This window comes from Equus caballus, chromosome 27 (genome assembly GCF_041296265.1).
Source record: "Equus caballus isolate H_3958 breed thoroughbred chromosome 27, TB-T2T, whole genome shotgun sequence".
Taxonomy (NCBI): Eukaryota; Metazoa; Chordata; class Mammalia; order Perissodactyla; family Equidae; genus Equus; species Equus caballus.
Genome location: NC_091710.1, coordinates 49,739,914 through 49,754,892, shown reverse-complemented (window position 1 = coordinate 49,754,892; position 14,979 = coordinate 49,739,914).

Genomic DNA, 14,979 nt, shown 5'->3' with positions numbered 1-14,979 from the left:
GAGATGAGGCATTTCCAGCTTACAACTGTGCAAAGATGATGGCAGCTGGCCTGGAACTTGTCACTATAGCCGTAGCTGAATGTAAGGCCAACAAAACCTGGAGCAGGACACAATGGGTGTCAGATCCATAATTCTTGAAAATTGTCAAATGTATCACCTGAGTCACATGTTGGTGAGTGAATGTGAGTGCTGGGTTATATTTAACATGCATTTGATCTGCCTTTCTTCTGCTACCTGCCATTATAGGACAAAGGGATTTTAAATAGACATATATTTTCAAATGTTCCACAATTTCAAAATATATTGGAAGATATAAAGTCCACTGCTTGAGAGAAGGTGCCATGTTTGACCTATTTTACTATTTACACACTTGGTAGCGGGACAGGCTATCAAAGGAACTCAATGGATATTTACTCATGGGTGTAAATGAAAAAGATCTACAAAGATACTCCAAAGTAAGGCAAATTCGATCTAATTGTTCCTTTCAATGCCATACAAGTTTGAGGGGGCAAACCCCTTCTCCATTCATCATCTACTTCCCTTTTCCTTCTGGTAAGTGTGGAGGCTGAAGGGAGGGCTGGGTGCTCGAATGGGTGAGTAGGATATTGTGGAGTGGGAGAAACTGACATACTTTGCCAAAATATGCTGGATACTTTATAAGTGATGCATCCTGACCCCAATATATGGTCTTAATTCATATCAAGCTTTGTTTTTTCTCCCCTAGTTTTCCTGTCTCATTATCCACAAAGTCTGCCCATGACCTCTCAGTCATATTTTATTTTCCTGTCCACCCTGTTCAGCATCTATTTTAAATTATAGTGTGAAAATAGTTGTTCGTTTCAGATGTGGTATGAGGCAGAACTAGAAGTTAGGGAGTAATATCTAGAACTTGCTATGGGCCACCCTGAATTTATTGTTATCCTGTCACTAGGTTCTCAACAAATGGGCCAGATCTCAGGAAAAGTAATCACTTAAATGAGAACAGTCAAATGCAATTCTAAATCAGTTAGTACTGTGTCCACAGAGCCCCATCTGAGACGGGTGCTGGCTTCTCCTGCTGTTGGTCTGTTTATACCAAACTGACTAGATATTTTTATCTGTTTACCAAGCGGTGCAAAATGTTTACATAGTAGTGGCCTGGATTCTGTGGTTTCTGTTGGGAGTGCTGTTTGCAGTAGAATGTTTTCTAATGTTCCACGAAGCTCTAATCATTTGCATTAATGGTGCCTCAGTTCCAGTTGATGGGAGCTGTTTGGAGAACGGCTCCACTTCAATACCAATCTTGTTTTCTTTTGTCTTCAGGAGAGTGGTTTTAGAAGAGCTCCCCATGTACCAGACCGTTTGTCCTTAACTTTAGATTTGATTCAAATTAAACAATTTGGGTTTCTGAAAATGTGTATTTTTAGCCGTTAAGAGTTTGGAATTCTGCCTGTGCTGTGCAACAGCAGAAAATAGACTAATTGGACCTCTGGTTTGCCACAATTTTCTCAGAACCATGGTTTCCACTGAAGCATATTTACCTCATCTTTGGTCTGTATCAACGATTCCTGGATCTATCCCTGGAAAGCACAACTAAATTTCTGCACATTTTAAATGGCAGCATCTCAGAGGGACGGGTAACTTTTCACTTAGCGCTAGGTAGTAAATCTTGCAAAGAAGGAGTAAAGGACGGCCTGATTCACCTTGCAGGGCAGTTGGGACTGTCAAATGCAATAACGACTATGGCAGCATTTTATGAGCAACTTGAAACTGAATATGTATCAGGTTTTATTTGAATCCAACCCTGAACTTTATTCCCTGACTTAAATTCATTAGCAGGAAGTAGAATGTAGGAAAAACACTGAAATGGAAATCACTACCTCTATGTTTTCAATCCCTCTAAGTATATGAATAATATTTGATAAGTCACTTATCTTCTCTGGGCCTCAAAATTTTCACTGGTAAAAGTGGCCGAGTTAAGTGATCTCTAAATTCCTTTCAGCTCTACAATTCTTTGTAGCTACGGTTACATTCCCAAGAAATAGAAAAGCCTGATGTCAGAATACCTAAGCATGAAATAGAATCCTTCAGTTTTTTATTCACTTTATTTTCAGATAATTGTCTTCATGAAAGACCTTTTAAGTGACTTGACGGCATCTCCTTTTGCCTGCCAATTCTTATAGCAAAATAATATTATCATTTCAGTTCTATGATATATTATGAAAAAGGGGATATCAGATTCTTTTTAAAGTGCAGAACAACTTCCACTTCAATTAAACAAATTTAGGTAAAACTCTTTTGAATAAATATGGAGTTTATTTGGGATTCTGGGGATGAATATACATCACACCAACCATTGCTCCCAGCCCTGGCCCCCACTTGAGCCAATGGAGGAGAGGAGGATTGAAGACTGGAGAACGGGATGAAGTGTTGATGGTTTTTAACCTAGCCTTCTGAGCAGTGTTCCCAAAAGCTTGTTTCACAGAACACTAGTTTCATGAGGTGTTATACATAAGGCATGAAAAAAGGTTCCACGATGAAATGAGTTTGTGAAACGTTATATTCAACAAGCATGCACAGATTTCCTTACTGTGAAACTTTCTAAGAGCTTTTAATATGCTAATGTGTATTCTCTATATCCAACAGAGAGATGTGGCATGGATGTTGCACAAATGTGATTGACCACAAGACCCTTTTAATTGGAGAAGTCTCATAGGACTATGTTCCTCGGAACATGCTTTAAGAAATTTGGTTCTTGTTTTTAAGGAACCAAAATTAACTGAGGAAAGTAAATATCCACTGAGACACCAAAGAAAAGGAAACCTTGTAGCTATGATAGTGCACTAATGTATGCTACTGTGATGATAGAATTGCATCAAACTGAGCAATATTAAGGATTAGTTATTAGCTTTATATTTACTTGAAACCCACTTCACCAGTTAAATTAGTTTGCCTCATATGGTGCTCAATGTGCCACAAGGGCACATAGATATTTCATAAATGCTTCGGATGCTGAGGTTAAAAAAATCTTAGACTGTGTTTTGTAGCTTGTCAGTAAAAATTTTATGGCTGCCTTATTCCTTGCCTCTTCTCTTCCTTCCTTCAGCAAACATTCATTGACTGCCCACTCCTAAGCATTTTTCCAAATTCTAGAGCTACATCGTTAACCACTAGGGCACAGATCCTTCCCAAACAGGCCACGATTTAGTGGGATAAGCAAAAGTGTATTTTAAAATTGGAATGCAATGTGACAGATGTAAAAATTAAAGCAAGTAGAAAGCAGAAAGCCAGTGAGGAGGAGCAAGAGGAGTTAATTCTCAAAACACGCAAAGGAGTGTTTTCTGGAGAGACACCTATCTGAGTCTTGAAAGCAGAATAGAAGTTTGCTAGATGGAACATGCCAGTTGATCCTAGCACCAAGATTAAAAATTCCAAAGGCAAGGAGATGGGAAATAACTTGATGAGTGCGGGAAGATATAAGCAGTTGGTATTACTGGAACACCAAGTAGAAGGAGCGAAGTAGAAAGATATAAGGCTTCGGAGCTTGGCAAAGGTCAGATTGTTAAAGCTTTGTGTACTTCGTAAAATAACTCAGAGTCTGACTCAGGAAATGAAGAACTATGAGAGGTTCTCGGAAAGGGGAGAGCCATGATAAAGCAAGGCCTTAAAAGCTGACCTTTAGAGCAGCGTAAAGAGGCCAGAGGTAGGCAAATCAATTAGTAGGTATCACAATTATCCAAGCGAGAGACGGTAAGGTCCTAAACAGAGGCACTAGCAGTGACATATTTGGATGGGACACATTGGAGGTATTGATGACGTAGATCTAATAATACTTGTCACTGATTGGGTTGTATGGAGTGATAGGGAGTGGGCAGAGTCATGAGTGACCTCCAGGTATATGGCTTCTTGCTTGAGAGAGTGGCTGGATAATGATGTTTGTAATGATGTAAGAAATACAGAAAATGGACATTGTTTTCAAGTGTAAAAATCTAAGTTCATTTTTTATATATAAAATTTAAAGTGCCTTGTGGATATATAGGGTGAGATCCTAACAGATGATTGATTATTTGACCTGAGTCCCATAGAACTGTTTTGTTTGAAGATATATATTTACATGCCATCAGGTTTTAGGTGGTGAATATAATATGCTTGAAACAGAAAATATAGCCTTAAAAGGGAAAACTGTGTAACAGAGACAGAAGAATCAGGAATATCATTGTACTGAAAACAAAGATGTAGAACCATTAAAAAGATGTAGAACTCTTAGAACCATAAAAACGATCTAGGAGTGTAAGATGCGAAGACGTAGAATAAGAGAAGGCTAAAGAGGGAGTTGTCCAAAACAAAAAAAACCCCAAAAGCCGAATGCTTCAGAGAGGTATTGTGAGAGAAAGTTGAGACCTGTCTTAGGATTTAGCAACATTGAGTCATTACTGACTTCTGCTAGAACAATTTCTGCGAAGCCAGATTTCCTTGAGTGGTTGTGATATAAGCAACTGAGAACAATGGGTTTTGGTCATTTTTTTCAAAAAGTTTGGCAAAGAGAAAAGGAAGAGAAAGAGAAGAATAGCTGGAGGGGGATGAAGAGTCAAGGAAAAATGTGTTTAAAATGTAAGAGTGTGTGTATGTGTGTGTGTGTGTGTACGCACGCGCGTGCATGTGTCAGAGAGAGAAAGAGAGAGGAAGGAAGAATAGGAAGGAAGGAAGAAAGGAAAGAAATATCAAACATGTTTATAGGCTGCAGCATCTGTGTGCGGGCATGTTGGGGGGAAGTGGAGTGTCTTGAGTATTGTAGGATGTTTAGCAGCATCCATGGCCCCATTCATTGGGTACCAGTAGCACCGCAATCAGATGCGAGTAGCACCTTGTTGTAACAATCGAAAATGTCTCCAGACATTGAAAAATGCCCTGGGGAGGGAAGGCAAAATTATTCCCAATAGATAACCACTGGGCTGGAAGAGAAGGCAGAGGAAAAGATTGACCATTTAAGAGAGAAGAGAAAATAATGTAGAATGCACAGAGGTGGAAGGAGTCTCTGGGATTCAGAACATAGGGAAAGGTGCGTCCTTTGCACAGAAGAGACATACCTTCCCCTGACACCAAAATGAAAGAGAAAAAGAGCATACGGATGCTAGGAAATTTGCATTTGGGGATGAAACAGTGGTCAGGAAGTCAAGGGATGACTTCCATTTCCTCTGTGAGTTAAGGAGATGAGGTCATCTGGTAAAAATGAATAAGATGCAAGATGAGTAGGAGGAGGGAGGAAGTGGAAATCATTCAGGATGATAAAGCTGAAGTGAATATGAGAGGGAAAGCCAAAAAATAAAAAGTCTAGAAGAATGTAATGGAGGCCACAAATTTGGAAAGCATATTTGAATGAGTCCCAATTCCAATACATGACTCTTTCTTCCCCTAGCCACATCTAGCTCCCTAGTTAAGGAAATAAAGAGGGCTGCTTAGATGATTGCTACAGTGTTGGATCTTTGTAGGCCAGGAAGGGAAGATGGCATAGTAAAATATGTCTGATCACAGGCAAAAAACAAGTAATCACACATAACTTGAGAGATTACTGGACTTTAGGCAATATCTACTTCTGTCATTTTCAACCCAGAGTCACTGAAAATCATTTAAAAAAAAAGAATCAAATAACAGTGTTTCAATCCTTAACTCAAGAAGTGATGTCTGAACATTTCGGTGAGATTGAGTATATTTCATATTTTAAAAGCCGTTTGTGTAGCTTTTTTCTTTGTAGTAAATCTTCATATTTAACTACTTAAAAATAATATGCCTACATTTTATTTACTGATTTGTTAGACATCTTTACATATTAAAGAAATTAACCATATGTGAGAAGTATTGCAAATATTTATCTCAGTTTTCTGTTTGTCTTCTGACTTTCTCTGTGGTTTTATTCAGGAATTTTAAAATTATTGTATATAAAGTACATCAATATATCCTTCTATAAAACCATAGAAGTATTGTGACATACTCAGAAAAAGTTTCCCCATACAGATACAATAAAACTATTCTCTACATTTTCTCCTAAAATTTTATGGCTTTGTTTTTATTATATATTTCCATTTGTGGGCCATCTGGAAATTTATCTTGGCCTAATAAGTAAGCTGAGGATGCAGTTAAGTTATTTTTAAGAGAGTATCAATTGCCCAAACATAATTCTTAAATACCCTCTTTTCCCCATTGTTGTGCAATGCTACTTTTTCATAAGATAAATGCAGGCGGTTATTTGGGTCTGTCCCTGTACCCTCTATTTATTCTGTTGATCTGTTTGGTTTTGGACACACGTATACTTAAAGCTCCATGAGTAGTACACATGACGATACAAAGTCAGTGCTTGGCCTTGCCTACTCATTTTCTGATGAGGCCCAGAGAATTTAAGTGGTTTATCAGAGATCCTCCAGGTAGTTGGTGGGGAAGGCCACAAGAACTCAAGACTCGTATTTCTCTGCTGGGTTACATGAGGCCTCTGTAACTCCTTATGGACACATGAGTTATTCTGTTACATAGCCATTGACCAGAACTGACATGAATCAGTCACCTTGAGGGCATGGAGCTTTAGTCATTATGGTGACCAGATGAGGGAGTTCCGCAGAGAGCTGATGGGAAGAGAAAATGTTAGGAGGAAATGACTACTCAACAGTCATAAAAGTGCCTTATTCTTCATATTATGTTATAACTGAGGGCAAAACATTGCGAATCTTTTGGGTAAGGATGGAGATGTTGGGATGAGATTGTGTGGCCCTGGAATTAGAATCTGGCCACGTGCCTAAAGAACAGACAGATATTTAACATAAACCATGAACTGATTTTCAATGGTTTGTGTAAAAGAGTTTCTTTACAAAAATTATACATTGGTTGCTGTGCACAGAAAACTTGATTTCCTTTGTGCTAGTATGAAATAAAAAAGAACACTCTGTTGATTAGTTGTGCTTGTGTAGTTTTTGCTTCAAAGTTATAACATCAACTTGACTTTGAATTTTTTCAATTTAGAATGTATTAATATTATCTACCAGATAGATACTGGACTACAGTTCTTTGGAATTATTTTTAAAGTTTAGGAAAATAAGTGAACGACACAATTTTTAGAACCATCTCCAGAAGACAGAGGAACAAGTTACTCCATCACTTAAAAGTTTGTATATGATTAACAAAGCACCATAGAGGTCCTTGAACACATGAGATGCCAGTTACAGGTCAACTGTGTCAATTAAAGTAGGAGATGAAGAAGTGGTTCAAATCCCATAAAACCCTAAAAGAAGATTTTGGCTGTTTCCCAGCCAACATGAACGGATACAGGGGGTAGTATTAGAAGGATGACCTCCATAGACTTTACCCTCACAGTATAGGAACTACGACGATTAATATATAAGTTAAGTACAGATTGAATTGGCCTCACCTGATGGAATTTTCAGCCAAGATTTTCTTAAGTCCACTTCTTCTTTGCTCTCCTTGCTTAACATAAGGCAACTAGAATAAATAACTACGATACAGAGACCAAAAAAAGATGTTTTGAACATAGACTCCCTCAACATACCTATGGCCAATATTGACTGGTTTGAAACTAGCCAAGTTAATAATTTGATGCCCTCTGATTTGCAAATTGCTTTGGTGCTTCCAAAATAAATGTTGAGCAAAGAACCACAGGAGTGGAGTGAACCATATTCAACCCTGAGACCCTTATTGTATCTCTCTGTAGGAGTCTGAGAATTCCAATTAAATCCTAAGGTGATAGAAGTTAGATTTTCCTTGTGGATTATGAATTATTGCATAAGCACTACATTTAAACTATAGATGCAAAAGATCTTTTTTCGGACAAAAAGGAGACTTTGGGAAACCTAATGATTAAGAATTCCAAAACCAAAACTTTTGAGTTTGAGCAAAAATTTAAAAAACTACTAAATCAATGTATTGTCTAAGCTTGCAGCAGCTGAGTCATAAGTGAATCAGGATGTAATACATAGTAAATATTATGTAATATGATAAAGCACTTAAAAGATTGGATTATTTTCCTTTCTTAGAGATTACTTGTCTAAATTCATTCTTACCTATTTGGAATCCACTTCAGTGATACTGATGTTGTGTGAGCCAATAGCCAAATCCCAGAGTGACATTAGCCATATATGTACAGTTGTGAACACAATCAGTCTCTGAACAAGGAGGCAGGACTGACTGACAGAGTCTCAATTTATCATATCAGGGTGATGTGGTCAAGGTCTGGAGTGACCCAGAATCTTTTCTTTCCTATCACCCAGAGTTTATACCACTGTGGATAAAACCACTGGCTAGATGTAGAAGCTAGGTCTACAGCAGAAGCTCTTTGAAGAAAAGTATACTCTCCTAGTTTCCCTTCCTGATATTCTGTACCCATATCCAAGATCTCAACCTCTCCCACTGTTCTCTGTCTTTTGGTATCAATACATGTCCTGGAAAGATCCAAGATCAACTGTACGTAAATTTACATGAAATTAATAAACTACTGTTTCCAGGTTAGCTTCATCTAAAGTCTTGTTGAAGTTACAGATAGAAAGTATATAATACCTCTTAAAAATCTTCAATACTCATATGGCACAGGCATCCTTATGATTGATTTTAGGATCAATGATTGACTTTAGGATTTATGATTGATTTTGAAAGTTTTGAATAGTTTCTTGAAAACTTTATGAGGGTTTGTCTTGATTTTGGTATATCAGACATAGATATAAAATATAATTGCCCTTATATTTGCATTCATGCTTTATAGTGTCCACATGTACACAAAAGAAAACCTTTCATATATAAGCTAAATATTTCCTCAAAACAATTTCACGTGGAGGGAAGCAAAAAGTATTATTAACATCTTTTCTTCAGATAAAGGCCTTGATGCCCACATCGAGATAAATCTAGGCCAAGATTCCAGTGTTCCTAAAAGAGTTTCTTCCTCACTTTGCATAAGAGTTGTTAAACTCAAAATTCTAAAGAAAGAACTGTTTGTGGTTTACATTAAAAAACTATTTTCTTCTCTATCCATTTGCTGAAAGGATGTCCAGTTAGCAAATTAAGGTGTATAGCTATGGCAAATACTGTTGTAAAAATTCAACTGTGTCAAAATCCTGAGAATGCTTCCTTCACTTTCTCACGTACCCACAGAATTTCAGGGATAGCCACAGAATGAATCATGTTGCAATGCTATGCTGGAAATATAGACTCATGTTGAAATCTGAGTCAACAACTTTAAAAAAAGATAGTGAGATGTGGTGAAATCATGAACTATGAGGGAGGTCCCAGGCCGAGGTTGTAGAAGAATTTCAGATTGGGTATGCCAGTCAGTAGAGGAAGGAAGGGGCAAGGACAAGTCATCTTAGGTAGAGAGAACTGTATTAACCAAGCCACTGGGACATGAAAGAGCACAGAATGGTCAGAGATGGGTGAGGCTGGAGATGAACAGGCTGCAAAAAAGTGAGTCAGTTGATAAAATACACTGCAAAATTCTATAAAGAGCTCTAGGTGTCATGCTATAAGCTTTGGTCTCTATGCTGTAGGAAAGGATACACTGTGATCAGAAGTATGGTTTTGATGGCATATAAAGCGGACGTGATTGAGAAAGTGATGGATTATACAAAAAAGGAAAGATATGGGTTTGAATGAAAACAGTGGTAGTCAGGATGAAAGTAGGGAGCACATCTGAGAAAAAATTGGTATACTTGACTAAGTTTAGTAAGAAATTGAATGTGGGGATGTCAGTAGAAGGAAAAATAAGAAGAACTAAAAATAATTTCAATTTCTAGTTCAGAAACCTGTGGAGATTTGGAAATGCCATTACTGGGTCTTTAGACATCTGAGGAAAAGGAGCTCTGGAAAACTGAGCGGGTGGAGGGAAGAATGATACGTTTGGTTTTGGACATATTTAGGGTGCACTTCCAATGAAGCATCCAGGTTAAAAAAAATGACGAATACAAGTCTAGAGTTAAGCATAGAGGTAGAGTTTATAGGCAAAGATTTGAAGGAACTTTAGGATACGTTGGTATCTCTCTTAGATAAGAGCTAGAGTGATGAGAGAAAATACACTTGAGTAAAGAGTATTGGACACAGAGAAGGAGAGCAGAAAGAGCAGAAGACTAAGCGTGAAATCCTGGGAAACGCTAAAATTAAGTGATTGAGCAGAGGAGATGCCATTGGGGAAAGTGGAGGGGGGAAAAAGAGAACAAAGGAAAAGTGGTGTCAGAAACCAAAGGAAGGTCAATTGAAGGAGAAAATGGTCATCACATTTAGTCATCACAACAACCTCACGTGGGTGAGGACTGAAAAGAGAGAATAGTAGTCCCACCTTATCCACAGAAACAAGGCCCAAGACTCCCAGTGGATGCCTAAAACTTCGGAGAGTACCAAACCCTCAATATGCTATGTTTTTTCCTATACATACATAGCTTTGACAAAGTTTAATTTATAAATTAGGCACAGTAAGAGATTAACAACAATAACTAATAATAGAATAGAACAATTATAACTATATACTGTAATAAAAGTTACCATAAATCTTAGCAACCTCAGCATAAGATTTTGTTCCTTTCCTTACTAAGTAGAGAATTTTTACCTTTTTACTGAGAGGAAGGACTTTATGGCTTCTCTTTGGCATATCTGAATTGCCAGCATCACTACTCTTGCATTTTGGGGCCATTATTAAGTGAAATAAGGGTTTCTTGAGCACAGCACTGTGGTACTGCCAGTCGATCTGATAAGCGAGATGGCTACTAAGTGACTAACGGAGGGGTAGTGGATACGGCGTGGATCCACTGGACAAAGTGATGAGTCATGTCCAGGGTGGGATGAAGCAGGATAGGGGGAGATTTCATCATGCTACTCAGAACAGCAGCAATGTAAAACTTATAAATTGTTTATTTCTGAAATTTTCCATTTAATGTTTTCAGATCCCTGGTTGACCTTGGGTAACTGAAACCTTGGAAAGCAAAACCACAGATAAGGGCTGACTACTGTACTGCATTTGGCAATGAGGAAAGTGTTGGAGCGCTATCAGAGCTGTGTCATTAGAGGGGTGCGATCAAAGGCAGGCTGCGGTGGGGCGAGTCACTGGGAGATGAGGAAACGGAGAATGAAAAGCTCTGTTCAGAAATTTGCTGGTGAATTGATTTGGTGTACACTAAAAACATAATTTACCAAACACGTTCTATCTACCATGTAGCATTATGTGTGCTGGAAACATAAGGGAAAATAAGACACAACCCCTGTCTCAACAGGTTCATTTTCTATTTGGGGGAAGGGAAATATGTAGATAAATTATCAATGAGGCCATTTTAAATGATTTCTGTCAAAGTGGACCCACTGTAGTCTCTTCTAAAGATCCACTAAATTATTTATGAAGACACAGAGAATTTATAATATCAAAAACTGAGAATCACAATCCAACTATTGTTAGAATCGTGAAAGCTTTTCAACTACCTATAAACTCCGCTAGAGCTGGATAGATGGGTAAGATTGGAGGCCCCCAGTGCTTTCAGTTTGCAATACTATGAACTCTCTGGATTGAAAAAAAAGTCTAGAAAGATCGTTCACTGATCTACCACTGCCCGCACATTGAGGTCTATGCCAATTAGAAAACTTCAAACATTTGTCCTTCATTCAAACAATGCATCTCCTCCCAACTCCTATGCATCTTTTCCTAAAACCTTTTGGCAAATGTAATTGTCAAAACACAGCGGAAGAAAATGAGAGTTGACTGTAGTTTACTGCATGCAAGAGCTGTAATCTGTGTAAGGAAAGCTCTCTGGAGGCTTGGTGGTAGCACTGGAGAGCAGGACTGTAATTGTTCAAGACCTCTATCAGTTTACCGTGTCACTGGACCAGGCAGCAGCTGTAGTGTAAGTTTCACTTTTGTCCAGAGTGTGGATAGGTTTCCTTTCATTTGAGATTGAGTGAAGCGAAACAAAACACCGGGGCAGTAAGCATTACTATACTGCTACAAAAATTGAACAGCATCCTGAAACTCCAGAGTCATAGCAGCTTTCTGAAAAATAGACATCAACCAGAAAAGCATATGGAACTGTCAATAGACCACAAGAACACATTCCTTCCATGAGAAGAATAAAATTCTAGACCAAATAGAAATCAACTCCAAAGGAATTCTATAGGACAAAGAGGATTATTTAAATTTTAACCTTAATAAAACTGTATCTATTGGTATCTCATCAAAAATGCACATAACTACAACTCTAAAAATAAACGAGAAACAGAAAATATGAAAAATAACTTTGTTTTTATTTAGTCTCTTGAAAAGGAGGAATTGCATCCTGAACACCATAAAGATTTCCCTTCCTCAAAAGTTTCCTTATCATGGTAGCTGTTTCCTTTCTTTTTCTCTCCAAAAATATCCAATATCCAATTTAATTTAAGCCCACAAAATCTGGAGCCTTTACGAAGGTGTGGATTATAGGATATTTATCAGAATCAGGCTACATTTGTCAATATGGGTGAACTGCTCAGAGATCTAGATTCTGTGCACTGGGCTTGAGCAACTGGCTCTCTTTTCAATTGTTTACTCAGCAGGCCGATAGAAGTCTGGATTCCATGTTGGTCCCTTGTAAATAAATTTGAGATACAAGAATTACCCTGTTAATGTGAGGGAAGAATCAGAATACTTTGGGATATATGAATGGTAAAGTGAATTTAGCATGTATGAACCATCTACTAGATGCCTAAATATGTCCCCTCAAGAGAGCACAGATTTTCCCTTCATCGAAGCCTTGGGAAACATGCTGGTGGGGGGCGGTTAGTAATTTTTGGAAAGTTCTTTATAATTCCTCCTCTTCAAAGGCATGTGGGCTGATAGGAAACCTCACAGTTGGAATGAGTTCCCTAATTTCAACAGTCATGGGAGGTGCTATGGACTTGTGTCCCTGCCAAATTCATACATTAAAGCCTTAACCCGCAATGTGACAATTTTTGGAGATGGGGTCTTTGGGAGGTAATTAGGTTTAGATGAGGTCATGAGGGTGGGGTCTTTGCGAAGGGATTAGTGCCTTTATAAGAAGAGACCAGAGAGCTCCCCTTCTCTACCATATGAGGGTGCAGCAAGAAAGCAGGCATCTACAAGCCCAGGCGAGAGCACTCACCAAGAATGCAATTGGCCAGCACCTTGCTCTTGGATTCCCAGGCTCTAAGACTATGAAAAATAAATGTGTATTGTTGAAGTCATCCATTCTATGCGATTTTGTTATAGCAGCCCTAGCAGACTAAGACAGGAAGATCTTGGGATGTCTGAGCAAAGCAGTAGAACTTGAACACTAAGAGCAAAGTGGATGTGCCTGTCTTAACAAACAGGAAGGCTGGTCAATCAGAATGGACTGGCCTGAGGAAATTTTTGGTTGTGCCAATTTACGTGGATCACTGTCTGAAGGTAAGACAATATTTTTTTAACCTAAAAAAGCAGAACTCTAGTGAGCAGAAGCCCAGCGTCAATTCATCATCAATGTGACCTGTACACTTTATTTCCGTACCTAAGCTGGTTCACACATCCAGGGCTGAATGGAAGGGAGATCACATATTCTAGAGTGGAATGTCCCATTTGGCGGCCCCAACACACTGGTGTGCCCTGCATGGTTATAGGTCGTAAGATACTCTTCCCTTCAGCCTTCAAAGAGGGAGGTGGTGCATGGGAGATGGAGATTTAAAGCCAAGCACATTCAGCTCTGCTGGATTCTCCTTTTACTCTGGTTTACGGTAGACGTATTAGTTTTTTATATGTGCCATGATGTAAAACAGGTTGAAAGCTCTCCCCTGTAGAAATGATGCTATAATAAATTCATAATTTCACATTAAGAATGTTCCTCTTAGACTTTTCCAAAGGAATACCTGTCTCTTTATCCAGCAAAATGTGCACTGGAAAACTGGACGTACCCAAGTATTTCAGTGGACAGTAACCTTAAACTTAAATATTTAACTTCTGGGAACCCAGAATGGCTTTTGTAATCCACTGGTCAGAGAGAGACCTTATAAAGATCAAACGATAAACGGATGCTGGTCCAAGTCAAAATGCAGGCTCAGCAGGTCAATGTATCCATCCCATGCTTATTTCTACTGAATTTGAGTAAATTTTCAGATTAGATGTATTTATCTATAAATGTTTGTCTATCCATATATTGACACATCCAGTAATTGGGCCTGTTGTCTTGTTTTTAAATTTGTTCAGAATCTGAGCCAGGTGTGGTATCTCTTAACTTTTGGAGTTGTTTCTCTGTGAGAGCATGTAAATGTGGTTTTGACTTCAGTACAAGGCATAATTACATTTTTGTGAAGTATAAATATGAGATAAATTATATGCGTGGATATTGAGCTGTCAAAAAGAAATGGTGGTAGACATTTGTCATTTTCATTCTGTGCTATACCTGCACTTTCTCCTTGTTTTGGGATCCCCACCCTCCCCACCACGGCTCAGATTATGAGACTTGGAGACAAGAAGCTTCCATCTTCCACTGCAGAGAATAAAGTAGGACGACAGCCTTCCCTCTGCCTCTCTCCTGGCAGCCAAAGGGATGTGGAGCCCACTGGTCCTGATGCTTTAAGGAGCAATGTAGGCAATTGGAGAAAGCATCAGTGTATCAGTGCAGGTTTCACAAGCTGAGTGGAAGCAGCACAAACAAGTATCATTTTAACATTTGTTTTACCTTTAGTTATATCCTTGTTTTTATTCTATATATTTCTAAATCTTGCAATGATTTCTTAATCTGTCCTCTTGGGAATTTGATCTATTTATGTGCTTTTGAGAAAACCAAGATTCAGTTCTATCATTAATCTTATCCCCTTTCATTGCTTTCTATCTTCCTCTTTACTATTTCATTTTTTATTTTTCTTTATTCTTTTGCTCATTATCTAAATTTTTTTTTTTAAAGATTTTATTTTCTCCTTTTTCTCCCCAAAGCCCCCCGGTACATAGTTCTATATTCTTCGTTGTGGGTCCTTCTAGTTGTGGTATGTGGGACGCTGCCTCAGCGT